The following is an 18,554-nucleotide window of genomic DNA, read 5'->3' on the forward strand; positions in this document are numbered from 1 at the left end:
AGGATTATGTACTTAAGCATGACTGTTCGTAGTTAAAGTGATTAATTACCTGCCTGGCAGTTAAGAGGTTTTATTCCCTCCCTAACTTCAGGGGAAAATCTCTACCTGGGGAAATAACCTTTCTCGGAGAGGTGACCTTGGTTAAAACACATAGTGCCAAGAAGGTAAGCAAACATATTAAGAACAGTATGCCATATATGCCAGGTCCCTTGAAACAGCAAGGATGGACTGGCTCCCGGCAGTTTGAGACAGTTGATTCTCTTACATCTCTGAGGTTGGAGGATAGTCAATCTTGGTGTTATTTTCCTCACATTCCTACATGCTCACCAAAATGGTTTGTTCTTGTATATTAGACTTTCAGTTACTTTCAATTGTGCTTATTTTACTAGTGCATTGATAGCCTCATTTACGCCACAGAATCTTTCACCTTCCCTGTCTCCATGCTCTGCTACTTCAGTACTACTCTCAGAACCACCTTAGACAAAGTTTTCTTGCCATGTGGGGGTTCTGCTAAGCCTGGTGCTTTGGGGCCATAGAACACTTCCTGAGGAAGATGTAGACACTACTCAGGTCTAACCTAGCACAAAGTCATGTTGTTTGCAAATAGCCTGGCCCTATTACAACATGGAATGTTGCTACTCATCTCTCATGTAATTTGCTTATCAGAATGCTTTTGAGAGTGAAAGGTCGTATATTGGAAAATACACATAAACTGAAACTATTCTTGAACAAACTGATTTGTTGGTTACTTACAGATATGCATGTATAAGGTTATTCATGGCAGAAAATTGAAAACTGTCAGTCACTGATTGGATTAGTGGTACCACAGTTGCTCATTAGAATATAATGCAGCTTTTAAAAGGTATGAGATAGAAGATGTACAAATGGCTAACAAACACATAAATGATGCTAACGTCACTAATCTTTAGGAAAATGCAAATCACAACCACAGTGAGATATGACTTTACACCTATTGTGATCACTACTATTAAAAACAACAGAAAATAGCAAGTGTTGGCAAACATAAGGAAAAATTAAAATCCTTGTGCACTGTTGCTGGGAATATAAAATTGTGAAGATGCAATGGAAAGCTGTATGGTGCTTCCTCAAAAAGTTGAACATATAATTATATGATCCAGTAATTTCACTTCTTGGTATACACCCAAAAGAACTGAAAGTAGGGACTCGAACCAGATATTTGTACGTACAGCCCTAGCATTAATTACAATAGGCCAAAGGTGTAAGCAACCCAAGTATCCATTGACAGATGATTGGATAAACAGATTGTGGTATATACACATAATGAAATTTTATTCAGTCTTAAAAAAGAAGGAAATTCTGACTTATACTACAACATGGATAAACCTTGAGGACATTATGCTAAGTGAAATAACCCAGTTATTAAAAGACAGATACTGCATAATTCCACTTATGTGAACGCCCTAGAATAGTAAAATTCATAGAGACAGACAGTAGTCAAATTTCTAGGCTCCTAGTGCTTGCCCAGGGGTCAGGGAGGGAGGCATGAGAAGTTGTGTAATGGATATAGATTTTCAGTTTTGCAAGAGGAAAGAGTTCTGGAGATTGGTTGCAGAAAAATGTGAATGTATTTAACACTACTGAACTGTACACTTAATAATGGTTAAGATCATAAATTTTATGTTATGTATATTTTATTACTAAAATATTTTTGAGAAGTATCAGATACAGCTTTATACAGTGACATGAACAAATCTCTAAGACATAATGTATAGCAAATAGCCAAACAGTTTGAACAACAAAGAACAAAGTTGGAGGACTTGCACTACCTGGTTTAAAGACCAACTGATTATAAAGCTCAGTATGCAAGACAATGTGGCATTGACTTAAGGATGTACAGGTAGATCCATGCAAAAGTATAGAAGCAAACCCACATATATGATAAGTTGATTTTCAGTAGAGTTGCTAAGGCAATTCAGTTGTGGAAAAGATAGGGTTTTCAATAAATGGTGCCAGGATAACTGAATATCTATTTGGAAAAAAGTTAGCCTTGACTTTACCTTACACCATACATTAAAATTAATCTGAGATGGATTATAGACTAAATGTGGAAACTAAAACGATAAAGATTTTAAAAGAAAACTTAGGAGAACATCTTTGCGACCTTTAGTTAAGCCAAAAGCACGACTGAATAAAGCTTCCCTGGAATACTTGAAAACTCTTGAAAAATAGTGCATCACCATGCAAAAAGGGTGGATAGTCAGCAAGAAGTCCCATTTTGTTTCATAGATTTCACTTGGCTCTGCAGAATCTCTCGATGCTACTTGAGCCCTTTATTTTTTTATGTTTAACTTTAGTAAGGAGGAGGACACTGGAAGAAATGAGGGGACATAGGAGACTAGCAGCAGTTCCCAGAGCAACTGAGAGCAGAGTTTTCTCAGGTGTTATCTATTCTGCTGAGCCAGGTTTTCCTCTTGAAGCCAGAATTTTGGGTATATTCAAATCTGTGGGATAGATCTTCGTTATTAAAGTTTTAAATATGTTTTTATTGATTTTTTTTAAGAGCAAGAGGAAGGGAGAAGATAGAGAGAGGAAGGTCGATAAGAGAGAAACATCATCAATGCCTCCTGCACGCCTTCCACAGGGGATTGAGCCTGCAACCTGGGCATGTGTCCTGACTGGGAATCGAACCAGTGGCCTCTTGATTCCTGGGGTGACACTCAACTGTTGAGCTACACCAGCTAGGCTATTAAAGTTTTAATTGATATAGATGGTAGGCAACTTTAGATATAAAAACATTATTATATGTGACAGACTTTGTGAGATTTAAGAAAGAGTACTAAACTCTGGGATTTTATCTGTATCAGTAAATATACCTATGTATAGGTATATAGATTGATTATAAAAGGCAACAGCTGTTTAGAGAGCACCAACTTTCTAGGTTATATAATCTATTTTCAAAGGTATATAAGGAATGATATTTTGCTATTATCCATTCTCTCATACCCAAGTTCTTGGTCTAATCAATCAAAGTCTTCGATGATCGAGAAATCCTGATTACTGCATGAAATAGGTCCACATCTTTTTGTTTGAGTTTGTATTGTGCCTTGAGTATTCATTGTCATCTCCATATAACTTATAAATATGTACGTTTTAAAAAGTGAAGTATTTAGTGGCCTCTAGTGGTACTTATGTGTCTATAAAATGTCACTAATATCACCAGTATACAAAGATTTAGAGGATTGCATTACTAAGGTGTATATTTATTAAAGAAAAGCTTTTAATGTTTGAGAATTAAAAGTTTATTAATCACTCGAGTGATTAATAAACTTGAATTTATCAGTGATGTGGCTGTGCCTACTATTATAGCAAATTTTTATCATTACCAGACTCCTTACTTTAAGTAATGCCTTGAAGTTATATATGTATGCCTTAATTGGAAGTATTTCTATATTGCTTGTACTTATGTCAGCAATAGTTTACTATTGCGTTGCACTGAAATGTGTCCATGAACTGGGGTGGCAGGAATGATTTCTGATATCTCCTTAAATATAATGAAATATAAAAGTAGGATCAATATTTCATAAGTTAAAGTTAAAAATAATAAATCCTTATTTAGTAAGGTTTATTTCTTTAAATGGCTAATTTTTTCTAGCTTAAAGATACTTCAAGTTAGTAATTATTCAGAATGTGAAATACATGTGGAAATTTAGAGAGATCATTTCAGAAGTTGGGAAAATTTGTAAATTCAAGATTTGGAAAACTAAAGAGAAAATTGACAGTTTAGGTAAATTAAATTTAAGTACTCATACTAATTTTCATTCATGCTAAAAATTAGGTATTGAAATCTAGGGATTCAATAACTTGCCCAATATCATAAACCTATTTACTATTCCCTGGGATGATACTAAAACCCTGTTCTTTTGACTTTCTGCTGAAGTTTTTTTAAAACTAGAATATAATGCTCTATTCTTTGTGTTAGATGGGTCAAGTTGATATTTTTTTAAAAAGGTTTTTTCTTCTTTTTTATAAAGTTAAAACATTAACAAGACAAGTCTTATTCTAGTTAGGAAAGCTTAACTGACATTAGAAAGACATGACAAGAAGTGTTTTAACACTAAAATCAGAAGGGCCTAATAGCACAAATCTGTGGTAATTCAAGAGTCGGCAGCTTTTATTTCTTTCAAAGCTAGACCATACAGTTAGCCCTGTATGTCTGCAGGCTCCATGTCCACGGTGTCTATATCCCCAAATTCAACCAACCATGTATGAAAATATTTGATAAAAAACATTAGGTTGTTGTTGATGTGTAGTATGTAGTTAGCACTATGATGGTTGTGTCTATACTGAACCTGTACACATTGTTTTTTCTTGTCATTATTCCCTAAACAATACAGTATAACAAGTATTTACACAGCATTTTCACTGTTAGGTATTACATGTAATTCAGTTTAGAAGGAATGTGTGGAGATTTATACAAACTAGAGGCCCGGTGCATAAGATTTGTGCACTTGCAGGGGTGGGTCCCTCAGCCCAGCCTGTGCCCTCTTGCAGTCTGGGAGTGGGCCTCAGCCGTCAGTTGGACATCCTTAGTGCTGCCATGGGGGCGGAGAGGCTCCTGCTACTGCCACTGCACTCACTACCCTTGAGCTTGGCTTCTGGCTGAGCAGCGCTCGCCCTATGGAGTGCACTGACCACCAGGGGGGCAGTTCCTGCATTGGCTGCTCCCTGGTGGTCAGTGTGCATCATAACGACTGGTCATTCGGCTGTTCGGTCAATTTACATATTAGCCTTTATTATATAGACTATGAACACCATTTTATATACGGGATTCAAGCATTTGAGGATTTTGGTGTCCTTGGGAGACCTGGAGCCAATCCCTTAAGGACACTGGGGGTCAACTGTATTTATAAGAACCACCTATGATATGTGTGAACTCAGGAATGGCTTTGATTATAATAGCCATACTGTTCTAATGAAAAAGTTAGATTCTACTATTGGATTCATAACTGACTAAAGAATTTCATCAAGAGTAGTAAGATCTTCAGTATTTTTCTCGAATTGAGTACTATGTATTTACTTTGGAAACTGCTATAAAACTTACACGAGAACTATTACCATTTTGTGAATTAATCATGGTTTCCATTGTTTGAAGTTCACTGGGCTTTTGACCCAGAAAACGATTGCTTTTCCTGAGATTTCTGAGAACTGATAAGCAAGATGAGGTAGAAACCCGGATTCTGGTTTTAAATATTTTACTTTCAGACAAGATTAATGGAGGAAGAGCCGTGTTCTGTGTTGAAAAGAAGGCTCCCTACTCATAATAATACTTTTCACTCATTTCATCAACTAGAGATTCTTTTAAACTTAATGTGGCCTCTTTAAAATTTCTGGAAGATGCTTTTCAACTTTACATGAATATTTATTTAAGTTAATGTTGTTCTACCTAGGTATTGTCTGTAGTGTTAGATCATAGAAGAGCCTGTTTGTTGCCTGTTGGTGACAGAGACAACTTTAAGAAGAATGATGTGATGCTATTACTAAAAGTGAAGAATTGTTTCTAAACCTGAAAAAGGGACAGGGGTGGAGTTCAGAAATTAATAACTTAGATATAAATCACTGGTGACTAAAAAAAGATTATTAAAGAGCTGGCTTGTGAGTACTTAGGAAAATACAACTTTTGGGGTAGGTTGCTCACTTTTCCAGACTTTTGCTTTAAAATTTATAGCCATTTAAAAATTTAGTTCATTCATTTAACAGGTCTTTCTAGAATGCTGACTGTGTCAAGTACAGAGATGGGTGATGAAGATATGGTGGTGAATCAGCTAAAATCCCTCTCTTAGAATTTAAAGTTCTAGTGGAGAGAGACTGTCACTAACCATAATGAATAAGTAAATTATATGGTAATTGTGAAATGATACATACTATTAAAAAATAATAAAGCAGAGACAGGAACAATGCTGGCCCATAGTTTGCAAATAATCTAAGGAAAGCAAATGAACTAAGTAAAATTGTTTCTATAATTTGCATATTTTTGATATTACCAAACATTATAACTATAACCTTACCAAATAATTAAAAATATATATAATATGAAGTGATGGATATTAGTTTCTTGGCTGATACTAGCCAAGACTTAGTCAGACATGAGTTATCCATGACTGTGATTATAATTATCTGTAATCAAATAGGTTACATATTTAATGCATTCCATACAAGGACAGAGAAAAGGGTAGAGAAATGTAGAGTCACACATTTACAGCTTATCATTAAAGCAGATTAAGTACAAGTATAAAAATCCTATGTATTTCTAAGTCCTGTAACTGAGCAATTGCTCAACTGATACTGGGCTTTTTAATTTGGGATTGCCAAGAAAAAGGATGATTCTATGTACTTTTTATACGAGGGGCTTTTTCTCCTAATTATTTCTTAGCATACATAATGTAGCATTTAGGATTTATTTTAATACAACTCGTAGACTTGGTTTAATTGTCTAGTTTAATGATTCTCTTTTGCTCTTTTTCTTTCTTTTTTCCCTCCTGCTTGACAAAGATTTGTATAAAAAGACTGGTAGTTTGTGATGCAGCCTCTATTTATTGGTAGAAATTTCTCTAAAGGTCTTTCCTGTAATGGAGTGTGATGCTCATTTAAAATCTTCAATAATGTACTGATTAAAATGCTATGGAATCTCAGGGTTTGGAAGGAACCTTGAAGGTCCTCTGGTCAAATCCCACCCCCTTTTGGTTATTAAATTAGTTTGTATACAATACTCTTGCCAAGGGTTCATGTAGCTTTAGCCTGTATTGAATACATCTTTAAGTATTTTCTTAGTGTCTGCTGGGTACTAGACAATGTGTTGGTTGTCAGGAGTACAGTGGTAAACAAGACAGGTGTCTTATTTAGTCTAGTAGCATTTTGATGGTGATGATGGACTTCACCTTCAGAGTGATACACACCATCCTCAATGGCCTTGTTCTTTCTCACAAATGTATAACAGCATTAACCTGATTTACATTAATATTCCAGTTGTTACTGTACTTGGAAAAACTATGCTTTTTCTCCCTCAAAAACTTGTTGGCTAAATTTGTATTAAAATACATACATATTGGCCCTAGGCGGTTTTGTTCAGTGGTTAGAGTGTTGGCCTGCAGACTGAAGGGTCTCAGGTTCGATTTTGGTCAAGGGCACTAACCTTGATTGCAGGCTTGATCCTGGCCCTGGTAGGGACGTATATGGGAGACAACCAGTCGTGTCTCTCTCACATTGATGTTTCTCTCTCTGTCTCTTTCCCATCCCTTCCACTCTCTCTAAAAATAAAATCAATGGGAAAAATATCCTCGAGTAAGGATTAACAACACAACAACAACAAATATATATGTATATACATATTCAAATTTTTTTCAAAAGTTGAAGGTTCTACAATGTTTAGAAGTGTCATTAAATTACGAATAAAGAACTCTTAACCTAATAAAGTTATATTTTCTAGAACATATACAGGGCAGAATATGGAATCTTACCATCCTATTTAATTGTATTATGCTCAGGGTGAGAGTCCAGACACTTACATAATCTAGGAAGTGACTAAGATGGGGATCTGGTTCCATGTAATACTGGATGTTGTACTATGTCAGTGTATTTTTAGGATCTTAATTAAGTTGCCTTCTGCTTTTCAAAAAGAAACTCCAACTCTGGCAAATCTTTGGACATTATTTTTGGCTAACTTTGCAACAGACCCTATTGGAGATTGGAGAGTAGTGCCAGCTCTGGCTAGTGGAGCCATGAGCTCTTGCTACTGCTCTGGCAGTCATTTTCAGAGGTGTTAACTGCAGTGCCACAAGGGTTTGGAAATATGACAAGGCATTGAATAATGTGAAGTTAATCTAATCCAGGTCACACTAAATTTATATCTGGCCCGTTTCAGATACCAATAGTGATGAATTCTATAATCTCAGGTCACCTTAGCCTTTTGGTTCAGGTAGCTACTTCATATTATGTGGAGGTTAAGAGTATAGTAATTGACTAAAGTTATTTCTATTGTCAGTTACCAAGCAGGTAAAAGAGTCATTTTTTCCCAGATTTAAAACAAAATAGGAGGGGTTGAGGTATAGGTCAGAATCAACAATTCTTTCTATCTGCCTCCCAAGAGAAAGAGTAGATAGTATTTCCCACATCCTGGCACAAAGGGAGTTGGGAATCAAGGGATCCATATGAGGGAACTTCACAGTACTTTTGGGCTTTGGATGATTTGCTGGTTTGGAAAAGATTAGGATTGATGAATGCTGAGAGCAAATACGCTGTGGTAGCTGAGTGTGGACTTGCGCCACTTGGCTGGGCCATCATTGTGTTGAGATACTGAGACTATTGAGAATCTTGTTATTTACCATGGTATACTGTGTAACTAACATCTATGTTTCAGGAAGTAAAAAAGGTTCGAGAATACTCTGATTTATATTATCTGCAGACTGTTTTAAATCTTGGCCTCTGTTTCTATTTGGTTCTCCCTATATGGTAAAGCCCTTTTAAAATCTCACTGATACTCATTGGAACCAAAATGGATTAAAGAAAGCACGTAAGGGTCATATAAGTTGTGGTTCTGTAATTGAAGTGAGAGCACCCTACCCCCAAGTGTAATTTCAGGGTTAAAAAACTCACTTTCCTGTAGAATTTATTTTCAGTACTGAAACTTTAAAGCCTTCATGAGTCATTTGAATAGGGAATGTGATTGATACATTTTAATTTAAAATTTTGCTTTTCCAATTAGTGTTTGGTATATATCTGGAAGGAAAAGTTAATGTACAGGCTAGAATGATGGGCTAAAGTTAATAAGGAGAACTTTTATGGGGGAATAAAAATATTTTATTATAATTATGTTCTATAAAATTGGTACTAGAGACCTGCAGTTCATTAATGTTTCATTAGTAAGGTTAGCATGAGCTATTGACTTCCTGAAAAGTAGATGCAGTTTTTGGGTGTGGAATTTCAGGATGATGACGATAAGAGTGGAAAGGGATTAATTGCTAGGGTTTGGTTGTATGACTAATTGAATATGGATTGCACTGTGGGCTAAAAGTTATCTCACAGATTCAAATTTGGGTGACTGGGAGAGTAGCAGTACCTTGACAAGATAGTAAGAAGGAAATAGTTTCAGCTCTGTCCAGTTTGACCCTCCAAATGACTTTAAGGTGTAACATCTAGAAAGACATTTTGGTAAAGTGATTGAGAGAGAGCATGGACTTCAGAACCAGACTGCTTGAGTTTTAATGCTGGCTTTTCCACTTAGTAACCTGTGACCTTGAGCAAATTATATAAAGACTCTGTGCCTTTTTCATCAATCTAATAGGAAAAAAATAATATAAAAGGCAAATGAATTAATACACATAAAGAGAACAGTGCCTGGTACATAGTAATTATTATGTGTGAGATGTCACTTTTGTCATTATTAGGATATGTTTTCTGTGATTTTGGTATAAAACTTAGTGATGTAAAAAGGATTTCTTTCATTTGGAGCAATCCCAGAACACCCCATTCTCTTTTTTCCCCTGTCCTCTATATCCTCTCAAGTTTGTAGAGCCAAGGTATATAAAATGAGTTGTGCAGTTTTAATTATTAAATTATGTTAGTCTCATTGTTTATTTTGGAGATGTGGGAGATGGAAAAGGTCTTTGAAAATGTTTTATTACTATAATTATAATTCTTTAAAATATTTTAATTTATTTTTTCAATAACTTATTTGTAGTTCATTTGTTTTCCAACTGACATACATTATGTTTCTGGTGTACAACATAGTGATTAGACATTTATATGCCTTATGAAGTGACCAACCCATATATAGTTATTTCAATATTATTGACCATATTCATTCCCTATGTGACCATATGTGTACTTTACTAGTACATCCCTGTGACTGTTTTTATAACTGGCAATTTATACTTCTTAAATCCTTTTCTCCTTCTTCACCCATTTTCCCAACTGGTGACAATCAGTTTGTTCTCTCTGTGAGTTTGTTTCTGTTTTGTAAATCATTGGTATTTGTCTTTCTCTGTCTCACTTATTTCACTTAGCATAATACCCATTAGGTTCATCCATGTTGTCCCACATGGCAAGATTTCATTCTTTTTTATGGCTAAGTCCCTTGTATATATGTATACTGCATCTTTTTTTTTTTTATCTGTTCATCTATTGATGGACACTTGGGTTGCTTCCATATCTTGGCTATTGTAATAAATGCTGCAGTGAAAATAGGGGTGCATATATCAATCTGCATTCCCACCATGAGGGTTCTGTTTTCTTCCTGTTTTTACCAACACTTTTTATTGGTTGATTTATTGATGATAACCATCTTGACGGGTATGAGTGTATCTCATTATGGTTTTAATTTGCATTTCTCTGATGATTAGTGACGTTGAGCTTTTTGTATGTCTGTTGGCCACCTGCATGTCTTTTTTGGAGAAATGTCTATTTAGGTTTTCTGCCCATTTTTAAATCAGATTGTTTGTTTTTAGAGGTGTTAAGTTGTGGAGTTTCTTATATACTGTATATGTACCACTTCTTTGGTCAGTCATCCAATAAATGATACTTCAGTTGTTTCCACATCTTGGATATTGTGAATTAATGCTGCATGGAAAGAAAAGGTACATATGTCTTTACAAATAGGTAGTGCTTTTTAAAAATATTTTTTATTGATTTCAGAGAGGAAGGGAGAGGGAGAGAGAAACATCAATGGTGAGAGAGAATCATTGATTGGCTGCCTCATGCACACCCCCTTGAGGATTGAGCTGCAACCCGGGCATGGGCCCTGACTGGGAATCAAACCATGACCTCCTGGTTCATAGGTCGATGCTCAACCACTGAGCCACGCTGGCCGGGTCAAATAAGTAGTTTTTAATTTTTTCAGGTAGATCTCTAGAAGAGGGACTGCTGAGTCATATGATAGCTCTGTTCTTCATTTTTTGAGGAGCCTCCATACTGTTTTCCATAAAGGCTATACCAGTTTGCATTCCCATCAGCAGTGTACAAGGCTTCCCTTTTTTCTATATTCTCTATAACACTTGTTATTATTGATCATAGCTATTCTAACAGGTGTGCGGTGGTATCTCCTGGTTTTGATTTGCATTTCCCTTATAACCAGTGAAGTTGAGCACCTTTTAATATGTCTGTCAGCCATCTGTATGTCTGCTAGGAAAAGGGTCTGTTCAGGTCCTCTGCCCATTTTTTAATTGAATTGTTTGTTCCTTGTTGTTGAACTCAACATGAGTTCAACATATATTTTTGAGTTCTTCATGTATTTTTGGATAGTATCCCCTTATTGTTTGCAACTATCTTCTCCCATTTGGTTGGGTGCCTCTTTGTTTTGTTGATACTTTCTTTGCTGTGCAGAAGCTTTTTAATTTGATACAGTCCCATTCATTTATTTTTGCTTTTATTTCCCTGGACTTTGGGGTCATGTTCACAAAACCCCCTCTGAGACCAAGGTCCATAAGTTTAGTACCTATGTTTTCTTCTATGCATTATATTGTTTTGAGTCTTGTATTCAAATATTTAATCTATTTTCAGTTAATTTTTGTGTATGGTGTCAGAGAGCAGTCTAGTTTCATTCTTTTGCATGTGGCTTTCCAATTTTCCAACAAGAAGCAGAAAGGCTCTTTTTAAAAGGAAGAAGACGCAGTCACATTTTTAACCCTCTCCTCCTTTCCCCTTCTTTCTGCCTAGAATAAGAACACGAAAATAAGGGGACATCCCATAAATGGAGAGACTGTCTTTCAGAAATTACAGATGAAAGGGACAGTGGGAGGAAAGCTCTTAGACTAGAGGAAGCCCCATATATAAACAGGACTATCCCTAGTTATTCTTGGATCTGTGGAAGTCACATGGTCTTGGATTTCCTTCTCTCTGTTTTCCCTCTACCCACCACAGTTTAAACAAGCAATGCATAACCATTCTTGTCAATTTCTCGTAAATGTTTAATGAGCCTATCTGTTTAATTGCATATCAGAAAATGTTTAGAATTTGGAGAGGGCCTGGCAATTTGGTACTGATAATTAAGCCCAAAATTTGTGACACCTTTATTTATTTATTTTATTTTTTAAAGAGTATACATATATAGTGTAACCTACTCAGCCATAAAAAGATGAAATATTGCCATTTGCAGTGACATGGATGGACCTTGAGTATCATGCTAAGTGAAGTAAGTCAGATGAAAAAGGACAAGAACCATGTGATTTTACTTATATGTGGTATGTGAAACAAAACAACAACAAACAAACTCATAGACACAGTGAACAGTATGGTGGTTACCAGAGGGGAAAGAGGGTGGGGGAAAATGGAGAATAAAAGGGGGTCAAATATATGATGATGGAAGGAGACTGGACTTTGGGTGGTGAATGCATAATGGTATATATAGATGATGGATTATAAAGTTTTACTCCTGAAACTTAAATAATATTATTAACCAATATTACCCCAATAAATTTAAATAGAAAATGTGAAAAAAAGAGCTTTCTCAGAAGTGCTCCTAATGACTTCCATTTGTATCTCTTTGACCAGAACTAGTATATAATTATACCTGACTAAAAGAGAGAGAGAACAATTTAGTAGGCGTTTTTTATTTGTTTGTTTTTGAGCTGGCCATATTGCCATCCCCAATAAAATCTCCTAGTAGGGGAAAAAAGGAAAAATAGATATTGGGTGGGCAGCCAGGAGTCTGCTACATTCTCTAATATAGAGAGACCTTAGAAGGCAGCCTTCAGGTGATCCTCCCGGGTCTAATCATTGTGGCCAGGAAAATTAGGATTGGTTTCTCTTGAAGTTCTGGCTTTGCAAGTCGTAAAGAACTGCTTTGGCTTTTTTTCTTTTTTCTTTTTTAAGAAGAGATAGTGTAACTGGCAAGCACTATGAAGCTTCATGTCATGTTCATTAATAGAGTTATGGAAAGAATGCATAAATCTGGATATGCCCATGTATGTGGGAGCCAGAAAAAAAGATCGAAAATTGCTGTCTTCAAGTAACCTAATCTCATATCTAATTCAAAGTCTTTTACCTTTCTAAACAGGATGCTATCTTTCATTATATGGTCTATATCAAATGTATTTCTTTTTTTGACATTTATTTATTCATTTTTAATTTAAATTCTTTATTGTTTAAATTATTACATATGTCTCCCTTTTCCCCCATTGACCTCTCCCCGGCTGCTCCCACACCCCCTAGCACATGCCCTCACTCCCCCTACAATGTCTGTGTCCATTGGCTATGCTTATATGCATATATACAAGTCCTTTGCTTGATCTCTGTCCCTCCGCCTTCACTCCAAATGTATTTCTTAATGTTAGGGATAAGTCACTAGTGTTTATTTAGTAGCTTTGAGTACGGAGCCAATGTTTGGCTTCTCCTCTCCCCACCCCAAAGTGTCATGAGAGAAGAAATCCTTTGTGTTCCCAATGTGTGACGTGTATGAGGTACTAAATAAATATTTGGTGAATAAATGATTGAAGGAACAAGAATGATGGCATTCTGTTTCACTTTGAATGCTCCCAGACTTTATGCATTCACTTTACCAACTTTTATACTTGTCTAGAGAGGCAACATAATAGAATAGAAATAATATGACTTTGAAGCCATTTGAACAACTTTTTTTGATCTCTGACTATGTGTCAGGTACTGTGTTAGATGCTGGGGTAGGGAAACAAGTGTTTTATCTCAGTGAAAGAGGGAAAGAGGCCTCGAATCTAAGTATGAGTGCAAAAAATAAAGCAAAATGCAAGACAACATTATAACATTTCATTTGTATATGTATAAAAATAAGGGTGAATGTAGCCCTAGATGGTTTGGCTCAGTGGATAGGGTGTCAGCCTGTGGACCGAAGGGTCCCGGATTTGATTCCCGTCAGGGGCATGTACTTCTGTTGCAGGCTCCCTCTGATCGGGGCTCGTGCAAGAGGCAACCAATCGATATGTTTCTCTCACATCGACATTTCTCTCTGTCTTTCCCTTCCCACTCTATAAAAATTAATGGAAAAATACCCTCAGATGAGGATTAAAATAAATAAATAAATAAATAAAGATGAATGTAGAAGGGGTATTTAACCTAGATTGGTACAGTGGGTTTGGAGAGAGCAGGGTGTGGTCTAAGAAGACTTTCCAGAAGAGATAGTACCTGTGAGTGGTTTTGAAGGATGGGTAAGAATTAGCCAGGTGAAGGTGAATGGGGATATAGCTACTTGTGCAGAGGTATAGAAATGTGAGAGGTTATGAGAGATATGGGAAGTGGAGGGAATCAAGTAATGAAGGACTTAGACTTTATCCAAAATATCATTAAATATATTTTCAAAACAGCATGTTTTTTCCCCCTCTCTGATGAAAAGGAAAGCACATCTCTAATTTTTAGAAGATCTCAGAAATACAGAAAAGTATATAAAGAATATGATTACTTGTAATCTCTTCAACCAGAGATAAGCACTATCAACATTTTTTAATTCCTGCCATAATTTCTCTTCCTTCTCTCTTTCTTCCTCCATTTCCTTTTTAATTCTTTCTTTCCTCTTCTCTTTTCCCCCTCACTGGCAAGATCACATGTCCCCCTGCTTCCCCAAATGCATACACAGCTTTTATTGCATCTTTAAAATATCACAAATAAGTCTGAGGAGTCATCTTTCATCTTGCTGTTTCTGTAACTGGACAACTTAGATCTTACTCATCAGCCTACTAAGCTGTTCATTTTTCAGAAGCATAGATATCATCCAAAACTTTTCTGATATCCTTGTTTTTAACTGTTGTGGTTTGCTGAATCAAAGCAGCTGAAGTTGATACAAGTTCAATGTCATTTCCTCAAGCATTAACTCATTTTGGGCGGGGGGCGGGCGGGGGGCTTGAGATGCTAAACAAGCGATGCCTGACCTCATCCGAACCCTGTGGATACATTTTTTGCATAAGATATTTCTGATTTCAACAAGAGAACCATTCTCCTGAATAACAGTGTTGATGGGGAAGTGAGCTTACACAGGCCTCATCTTGTAACAGAAGCCCAGTGTAACACCCTTGGTCATGTTTTGTACATGACTACAGATGGTGTGAGCAATAGTTAGTTCCTTTATATTTCCACACCATTTGTCAACCTGAAGCCTCTGCTTTTTCTTTTAAGGAGATGAAGTTCTATACTGATGCAGTTGAAGTCCTGTTTCACTGTGCTTCTAGCTAGGCCCTTCATAATAACTGTGCATTCCTTCAGAGTGATGTTGACATTTTCTGGATTGTGGACAGTCTGATTGCTGAGCATGGTCTTCATCCGTATTGACCCTTATGACAAGAACTTTTAAGGACTCACTGAAAAAAAGAGGTTAGGGTATGGAAAGAGGCACAGTTTTGGGGATGGAGAGTTTAAATTTGGTTATTAGGTATGCTTTAAAAAAAAATTCACAAACACATATCAGTTAGGATGTGTCCAATTCTATCCTAAGAGGTTTCAAAAATTTCCTGACAACCTTACAAGGTAAATATTATTGTTTTTATTTTATAGATGAGGAAGTTGAGGCACAAAGAGGTCAGGTAATTTTTTCAAGGTCTATATAGCTGGTAACTGGTAGGGCCTAGAACAGTGATGGCGAACCTATGACACGCATGTCAGAGGTGACACACGAACTCATTTTTTTGGTAGATTTTTCTTTGTTAAATGGCATTTAAATATATAAAATAAATACCAAAAATATAAGTCTTTGTTTTACTATGGTTGCAATTATCAAAAAATTTCTATATGTGACACAGCACCAGAGTTAAGTTACGGTTTTTCAAAATGCTGACACGCCGAGCTCAAAAGGTTCGCCATCACTGGCCTAGAATCTAGGTGCTGGATTGAATCATGGCCTCCAGTATTCAGGCTCTTCATACTATGCTACCTCTCTGGTTGAGGCCAAAATGTATGTGAAACAGACAAGTAAGTATATTCATCCAGCATGTGGGTATGCATTTGAAATCCAGGGGATAGGTTAGACTTGGGGATATGGATTCAGAAGTCATCACACAAGAGGACAGTAAAGTCATGAGAGTTAATGTTTCCAATATCTCTAGTCATATCTTCTGTTGTGATAATGAGTATGTATGCCTTATTTCTTAGTTGCTTTTCTCTGGAAATCTCTACATTGACAGTGTTCCTTTTAAAACTAACTGTGCCTTATATAACTATATGTAGAGGTTGCAATGCAAAGAGAAAACAACTATACTACATTGCTCAAACATACATACTGACTTTTAGTTACTATTTCACACATGCTCTTCTGTGGGTTTTATTTACATGAAAGTTTACCAAGATATATTTCCCCCATATACTATACAATTGATTTTTTAAAAATATATTTTTATTGATTTCAGAGAAGAAGGGAGAGGGAGAGTTAGAAACATTAATGATGAGAGAGAATCATTGATAGGCTGCCTCCTGCACGCCCCCTGCTGGGGATCGAGCCCGCAACCCAGGCACGTGTCCTTGACTGGAATTGAACCCAGGACCCTTCAGTCCACAGGCTGACTCTCTATCCACTGAGCCAAACTAGCTCGGGCACAATTGATTTTTAAAAAAATATATTTTTATTGATTTTAGAGGGGAGGAAGGAAGAAAGGTAGAAAGATAGAAATATCGAGGAGAGGAGAGAGAAACATCAATTGGCTGGTTCCTGCATACCCCCTACCGAGGATAGAGCCCTCAATGGGAGCCTTGACTGGGAATTGAACCATCACCTCCTGGTTCATGGGTTGATGCTCTGGTCAGCCACACTGGTCAGACCACAATTGATTTTTATCTTTATTTTATTGTTGCGGTATTACAGATGTCTTCCATTCTCCCTCACCCTTTTATGCCTTTCCACCCAGCTCCTACCCATTGCCCCAAGTCTTCAGCACCCTATTGTTTGTATCCATGGATACAAGCATATAAGTATATAAGTATATGCATATAAGTATATAAGTTCTTTGGTTTAATAAAAACAAAATGAGAACTTTATATGGTACCTATTATTTATTTGAAGTTCATAATTCTATTCTACATAGACATTTTACTTTTCCTTGTCGTTAGGGAAGGAATCAATGAGCAAAGGAAATTTCAGAAAGAATTAAAAATATAGACTTTCCCTAGTGTTCCTGCTTTCGAATGTGTAGCATAGAATTGATACACACTTCCAAGAGTGCCTTGTATGAAAAAGGAAGATGAAAACAGGAGACGTGTAATCATTTAAATCAGTTTTGCTTAAGAGTAGTAGCTGATTAGATCAGATAAAAGAATTTGTGTTTTTGTTTTTTTTTGGTGTTTTCTTAAAAATTGTTGCGTATCTTTAGAAAAGGTGTATAGGGTTTGGTTGTGGATGATTGGTGATTTGCAGTTACACCACAAGAATCTGCATTTATTTGTATAAAAATTAGATGTTATGTCTGAAAATATTTAGATAAATGTAAGGAAAATACTGGGGTTTTTTTTTGGTGGTAAGGAATTTTTAACATTAGAAAAGCCTACTTTACCATGGCAATTAGAAGAGTGAACTCTATATAGAAATGGCTTTTATTTAGCCAACTGTGACAATCAGTCACGTTTAGTAAAGCAGATGATCTGATAGCTTGACAAGTTGCATCTTTTTAAAGATAAAAACAGTTTAAAATGCTTGGTAGTTTTCCCCATTTGTAACTGTTCCTGTAATGTGAAAACACTGGTAAGCATAGAAGAATAAACTTAGGAGGGCAATTAAAAAGTTATTCTATGTTAGGATAAGTTAGAGTTGTAATTTTTAGATTGTTTAGAAGAAATATGATTAATTGCAGGATATTCTTTCTACGGCTTTATCATAACTTAAAACTAAATTTTGAATTGTATGAATGGGAGTTGTTCTTATAGTGAAGAAAGTAAGCTCTGTACAGTAATGATGTTTGAACAGCACTTTACTGTTTTCAGGGCTTTTTCAGGTATGCTGTTTCTTGGAGGAAACAAATTTTAGTGAAAGGCATCAATGGTTGTCAATGGGCATCAGTGGGAAATTTTAGTGAAAGGCATCCATCTTGTGGTCATTCTACCTAATCAGTGGAAGAAGGATGCAGAGGAGAAAGGGCTAGGTGAGCAAAGAAATACCAGCATTACAGAACCTCTTTAGAACTGGATTACTTGGACTATATTATGGACATTGTTAGAGGTGTGGTGGGTGTAAGCATAGCTGAATATAGACATTTTCAAATGTCATTGAATCCTTGAATGTTAGAGGTCAAGAAGAACATTTTTACATAGCAACATAAAAAAACAAAAAAAATAAAAACTCCCTTAAACTACTACTACATTAAACAAAAGTGAACAAAACTATACAGAATAAAAAACATTGTCAATAAAAAAAGTTAACAATAAATAGCAATACTTACACAACAAAGTATGTAAGTATATAAGATTTGATAACATAAATGTGTTCTCCAAGGGAGATACATCTTAACCTTTAGCATAGAAAGTTGGGAGGAGCCCTTTAGTTATCTAGGAGTCTTAGAAGAAATGCTGACTGGTGTTTCTATAATGATTACACCCCAATTCCAGAAGGTTTAAGTCATGTATGATCGTGAATTTAATAT

General features: G+C 36.0%; 1 protein-coding gene and 1 pseudogene across 1 annotated transcript in view; one reads left to right on the top strand and one right to left on the bottom strand.

Annotated features, from left to right (window-relative positions):
• The window catches only part of SBF2 (SET binding factor 2), a 314,832-nt gene that overhangs the window by 26,063 nt on the left and 270,215 nt on the right, over nt 1-18,554 (top strand). The gene's annotated exons all lie outside the window — the stretch shown is intronic.
• On the bottom strand, nt 14,685-15,255 carry LOC107183037 (annotated as a pseudogene).

This window comes from Myotis davidii, unplaced genomic scaffold (assembly GCF_000327345.1).
Source record: "Myotis davidii unplaced genomic scaffold, ASM32734v1 scaffold118, whole genome shotgun sequence".
Classification (NCBI taxonomy): Eukaryota; Metazoa; Chordata; class Mammalia; order Chiroptera; family Vespertilionidae; genus Myotis; species Myotis davidii.